The following is a 7,008-nucleotide window of genomic DNA, read 5'->3' as shown; positions in this document are numbered from 1 at the left end:
TCGAGGGCTCAATTCCCTACCCTACGTAGTAAAAATGCATTGTTATAGACCATTAACTGCACGAGATCAAGAGATAGATTTTATGTGTCATGACTGCACATTTTTCTATGCATATCACACTGGGAAATTCTATTGGTACCTTGGGAAACATTCATAACTCTTTGGAAGTCTCCCATGGGATAGTTACTTACATGGCCTCGTAAACATATGCTTGATGGTAGGAAGAAGGGTTGCTCACAAAGTAGCCCGAAGCTCAATTTTCTTGTTGCACCCCCCCTTGGAACACTTGATGAGTAATACCCTTAATATTGGCATGGAAGAAAGTAGTACCAATGAGAGTAGCCAAAACAACATCTTCATTCTCCTTTGGATCATGTACCTGGTTTTATCTTAGAATCCTTCTAGAAAGATCAAAATAAGACGTTGTTTGAATGGATGTTTCAAGATGGTTTATAATATAGGATATTATCTGATACGTGACACCCCTTGTAGTCTTTAGCTTCATGTTAAAAACTCAAAATATGTGTTAGTGTGGTGTTAGAGAGTTTCAATCTAGGTTCGTGGTTCCCCTTCCAAGATGAGGGAAAATACTTGGATCATGGTATTGACATATAGATTTCTTTCTCTCCATTGTATCTTTTCGAGAGTTTTTAAAGGTGGGACTATTCTATATCCTTAGACTTTCCTTGCCTGAATACAAGCCGAGAGACATTTGAATCCCATGGAGTTGTCACTTTTTTTTTCCCAATCTCTCCAATTGAGACTCCATGAACCAGCTTAGGTTCCTTTCAAAAAGGTTTTCTTGGAATTGGACTTGGTGTATAAGTTCTTTGGGAACATTTTCTCTCCCTACAAAGCATTGTAGCATAGAGAAATAAGATGTTTTTTTTTATAAATACAAGTATAATATAATAGGATATAATAATGGTACCAAAAGTAGCCATACACGTGTATCTGTCAAAAGCATATGAAGATCGACTTCAAGCATCTAATACTAAAGTAAAAATGTTGCTAATGAAATGAACAAGATGCAATGGGGAACTTCAAAATATGAAGTGACATGAGTATATACCTCTTAAATGCATAGAAAAATTCACATCAAGCATCTAGTACAGGATAGAAGCTGGGATTTCTTTTCTTAAAAAAAGGGAATCCAACAAGATTCGTTGATGAAGTTGTTGAGTGACGCAGCAAGAAGAATAGCAGGAGAGGACAAGAAATTGTTGTCAAGGTGACGGGCAAAGGAGCTAAAAGCTGCTCGATGCACATCGAGATGGATCGACAATCGAACGAGTAGGGACGCACATGCAAGGACGCTGCAATATTTTCTTTTTATTGAGTGGCAAGGGTAGGCAAGCTGGGGTATGGTTATGAGAGTAGATGGAAACTTCTTTGCTTCAAGTGCACGGGTATGATGTTCATGGTTAGTTTTGTAAAGGTAATAGAGAAGACAAGGAATCCGGTAGAGAATGTGACAATGAATCGACTAAAGTAATAGAGCTACCATTAATAGTGAGGAAAACATGTGCCTAAACAAAACTTAAGGAGGCAATGGAAAATTGGCAAAACACAAGAAAAAAGCATTGGTGAAGCTCAAAAAGTAAATTGCACTCCTATTCTTGTTAATCTACATACTATTCTTGTCAATCTACAAGAAGCTGACAAATGGATCAGGCATCCATGTCTATATACACCCCTCATATTTAACCAAAAAATTCCATTATGCCCTTCAATTTCTCCAAGATTCCAAAAGTACCCCTTATTAGCCTCTAACGACAAATTTTTGCCAACTCTTATAAAAAGATTGGTTCTTCCTCAATTGAGCATGATAGGACTATTAAATGGTAGTGTGTTGATCATTCTAGCGTTTGACCTTTTTTTGCAACTGTGCGTTTGTTTCGAGCGTGCGGCAATTCAAATTAGCGGCAGCGTTAATAAAACGCTGGCTCACAACACGCAGCAGGCAACAACTGCAATACGTAGGACACGAATAGCAGTACAAGTGAGGAGACCAAGTACCTCGGAGTGTCAAAAATGATCAGACTGTCTAAAATTTTTGAAGCAGGGTGCTTAAGCGAATTTGAAGGCGGTTCTTCTCTCATGGACGGTTCTTACCGCAGTGCTCGCAGCGCCGCCAAGGCCTGCGACTTCCTCAGGGTCTTCATTCATCAGTTCGACGAGCGTGGCAAATTAGCCAGCCGCCTCAATTTTCCGGAAGACGTGGATAATCTACGCGACCATGTGTAGATGAAGGCAGAACCCCATCGTGCCCACTCCCGTAAAGCTGTCGCCGCCATCGGCAAGCAAGTTGCAGCTGCAAATGACGTCCGCCTTATTTACTCACGAGCTGAGCATGAGGATAACTTCTATGAATTTGTGGACCATGAGGCACAACCTCAACTGCAACTGGAGCAGGCACGGGAATTACGAGAGCTCATGTTGATGCCGGCACCAGAGCCAGATCCCGAGCCAGAGCCACAGGTTGATCTCTGCTTGGGGACCAGAAGGTTAAATAGTAGCACCTCCCTCTCATTGTCACTTTTCTCATTTGATCAGTCTCTGTTGCCCCTGCAGTGTGCACACACATTTTATGCATCCAGTACTGAGTTAAGTAATGAATAAAACCATAAAATACGTTTTCTTAACAAGTTAATTTTGATAAACACTAGCTTCTGCGAGACCACATGATCATCGTTAGTCAATTTGGGGTATTGCTAAAATTCCATAGTCAAGGATTGCCCTATAAGCATGTTCTCTTGTATACATGCATCAGTATCCGCCATGTGAAGGAATTTCAACTCTAGGAGACCTCCTTTCATTTCAATGTTGTCTAGTAAACATGCATCCATCAACATCCACCATGTGCCAATGCATCTCAACTCTAAGAGACCTCCTTTGATTTCAATTGAGTACGTAAGTTGGATCTAACATGTGCTATGCTCTATATGGAGTAGCTGATACCTGCAAGACAAACCTACAACATTTGAAGTTGAAGGTAGAAACTACAGAAGAGGTAGAGGTAGAGCTCAGTTTGGCGATAGGAACATCTAATGGTAGCACTTGACCACATCCCCTCCCATTCTTACATCCATTTTTTAAGTAATAGAAGAACCATAAGTTGTTTTGTCTTATCATGTTACCTTTTAGAACACTAGCATTAGGGAGTGTTGGAGCTATATACGGCTCACCCTACTCAACTTGGTGTCACCTATATATTTGTATTTTGTCTTCAATAGGGATCAGTCTTTGGAAGCGTACATGCTATGTCTTTTGTTTCGTCTCTCTCTTTCTCTCTACATCTCAACATGATATTAGAGGGGTAACCATCACATGACGATTCAACTCATGGTGACAAAATAGAGTATGTGTATGCGATTCACATGTAAGATTCAGAATTGCTATAAATCTTTTTTTTTAGGATTGATTTTTGTTAGCTATGAATGTTTTGTGTTCAAAATAATATGATTAGGGTTTTGCATGGCATTTATTGCTAATCCATAAAATGAATTATTGATTACATTTTTTTGTTGATTTGTCTTTTGACACCTTCAACTCCATCTCAATTTTTGAGGGTCTTCTGCTCAAAATTTGGAGAAACGAGAAAAGCACTATGAAGCGCAGCGCAATGGCACTTATTATCCAAAACTCGTTTGTCTTCTCGAGATCTTCGATTTGAATTCTAAGTTTGCATCAATCGAAGTTTGCAATAGAAAGTTATGATGTTTTTATTAAAATCGAGCTTGCCACAAGTTTTGTCCTCGTGGTCTTTGTGAAGCGTCCGTGATCGTTTTTTTAATTTTGATCAACTTTTTCAAGCAGATTTAACTTTTTCCTATTCATATCGCAATCATCAATCTTGAGTCTCACGTTGCGTCTCACGTCACGTCTCATGTCACTTTATTTTGATGACTCTTTTATTATTAACGTCTCCTTTTTTCTAGTTTTTTTGAGTGACATCCCTCACATATTCATATTTTGACGTTTATTGAGCATCCTTCTTGCGTTTTTCATTGAGAGAATACAATTGTCTTATTTCTATCGTCCTCAATTGCAGTCTTCACCATATATGGTGTGCAAATTTTGCGATCTTATCTTATACGTTGTTTGAAAACAAGAAAACTGGAACACCTCTATAGCGATGTCACTCAAGAGCATTGAAAGAGCACTAGAAGAACATCAAAATCTTTGGAAAACCCCTCTGAGACACCACAAATGCAACAAGAGTAGTCTCCTTGGGAATTTACTGGCCATCGCCCACCCAAGAGACTATGTCACAAAGAAGGAAGAAACTTGTTTACGCATGGAATTATGGATGTCGCCTACCAATGCTTTTGAAAAAAATCTTTCTCCTTCATCAAAAACCACTTTACAACTCCCTCTTCAAAGTATATATCACCCACAAGACGTATGGGTTTCCACAATTCAACCTACATAGTTTTACCCCAAAACTGCTATGCACTGTATGTTCTAGAGAACATACCATAACTCCAAAACACATGATTTGAAACTTCAAAAAATCTCTGCAAAGTCTACGCAACAAAAGTGCTGAAATCCTTCAAATCGAATCCACGTAAGACTGTGTAAAATCAATGCGAACACGATGCTGTAGCAGGATGACTAGGTGTAGAGAGAGCTAGTCGAGGGTAAAGAACTGCATCCAAAGGCATCAAGAAGCTAGAACGAGCTAAGACTTGTTATTTTTTTTTATTTGACTGAAAGGTTTTTTAGTTTGTATATTAGTTACAAGTCTGACTTCAAAAAACTCACTCACGGGCACTTACAGTAGTCCGACAGCTATCACTAGACTAGCGCATTAGGATGGGAATGGGGTCTAAGGGGGCCTCTTTATTTTCCATGGGATTGAAAAGGAGATTATGGAAGGGGCAAATGTGTGGATGCCATGTGGACTGAAATGGTGGGTATGGCAGAGCCTAAAAGTAAGTGGTCAACCTTGTACTCTTTTATAAAATACATAGAGAAAATCTTTTATAAATTCAAAAAAATCAACTTTTCTCTAAATATTTGAGTAAAAACAAATCCTTTCTCTCTCTACTGGTTGGCGGTTTCTCCCCCCTCTCTCCTAAAAGGGGTCTCCTCTAAAAATGTGTTGATCAATCCCTCCCTCTCTCTCTACTATACCATCTATCACCTCTCTTCACTTCACCTTGTTTCTCTTTCCTTCCTTTCAGATTTTCCTCCCAAAAGCTCTGCAGTAAAAGTTTGAACCTCCTTTTTCTCCCCAAGCTTACTGCATTCTTGAGGGCTGCATTCTCCTCAAACTGAAGTTCTCCATTACTCCATGGGCTTCAGTAAACACCTCTAGCTAAAGTTGAAGTATACAGCATATCCTTCTACTACATCATCCCTCTTTCTTTCCTCAATAGGTTTCTTGCTCCTTCTCCATTAAGGTCTCTAAATTAGAGAATCTACTTCTCTCTCAAACTTTGCAACATTTCTTCAACATTAAGTCAACAAGGAGGTGGAGCAGTATAGCAATAAGTGGCATCGTTCACATTTGTGTACCATCAAGATTCTTGCTCTTTATACAACTAAGAACATGGATGTGCAATGTCTAATCATAAGTGTTTGTGTGCAGATTGTGCCACTATTTCCCATGGCGTCATCAGGTACTCGACGACCTACGAGTGTCATGGACTCCATTTCACGCAGAAATGTACAAGACGACAATGGATATTGGGTGACGATGGAGTTAAAACGAATGATGTGGGTGACAATGCAGCCCAACTCAAGAGGTGCACGCAATGTCTCTAGGAGACACATGGCTTCTCGAGCACACCATTGGAAGGGAAGCATCATGGAGTTCAAGCAAACACAAGAGAGCAAGAGGCTTGCAAAGGTGCAGCATGTGTATGTTGCTTCACAGCTGAAGCTAGAGACAGCAGTGGATCCATCGAGGTTTCCTACAAATTGTTATTTTTACTCCTCTTCCAAGTTTTTCGGTTATCTATTTAATATTTCTGCCTTGCGTGTTGCTTTTGATGACTGTAAGATTTCCATAGCTTTTTGTTCATGTTTACATATGTTTTCCCATCCGATTTTGTGGAGTGGGAGCCAATAGAGTGTTGAGAGAGAGAGAGAGCACAGAAATAGAACCCCAAAGTGTATAGAATACACACATGAGATGATGTATATATAGAGGGGACCCGGGTGCCATATATAGAGAAGCCATATATTGAGTAGCTTCACATATAAGCTCAACACCCCCGCTCAAATAAGGGTCCCTAACTGTGGATGACAAAAACCTTGGGGGATCAAGGGAAAAACCCACAGCTCTATATACACACATCGTTATATTATAAAAATCATTGAATGTACAAATGTTCATGAGGAGCTACATCACTCCGTTTACAATGAATATTTTATGAGGAGCTATATTACTCCTTTTACAATGAATATTTTATGGAGAGTTACATTACTCCTATCCTATCAAATACAATATATTACCTAATGGTAGAAGCCTTGCCAAAGTGCAAGAGGTTCAACGATATATCATTGCATCTAGGGAAAATGAAATTGAGAGCTTATGTAAGGCAGAGCAACAAAGAGAGTTAAAAGCAAAAGCTCCTATGTCAATATCCTTGCTAGGAGAGAAATCGAGTGCTCCTGACTTAGCAACCACTATGGGTCAACCCATAGAGAGACACATTGCATCTAGTTCAAAGGAAACCCCTAGCACCTCAAGCCTAGATGGAGCACTCCTAAATGACAATTGGGAGTACAAACTATAAACAAAAACTCTAACCGACCTATACACAGATCACTCCTATCACATGGGTTGGTTAGATGTCCTACAATCCACAACAGGTGGTACTAGCGTGGAGGATCAACAACAAAGACTTTGTGAGGTCACCCATAGGGTTATTCAGCTAGAGAGACAGAACAAGGGGATCCATATGCCTTCAACGGGTCTCATGAGATTCTTGGATACAGGGAAGGCTAAACAACCAACCTTATCGCAAATGGAGACTCCCTCGGTAATTCCGATGG

The sequence above is a fragment of the Adiantum capillus-veneris genome, chromosome 23, assembly GCF_014529385.1.
Source record: "Adiantum capillus-veneris isolate H3 chromosome 23, ASM1452938v2, whole genome shotgun sequence".
Lineage (NCBI taxonomy): Eukaryota > Viridiplantae > Streptophyta > Polypodiopsida > Polypodiales > Pteridaceae > Adiantum > Adiantum capillus-veneris.
This window is presented reverse-complemented; position numbering follows the sequence as displayed.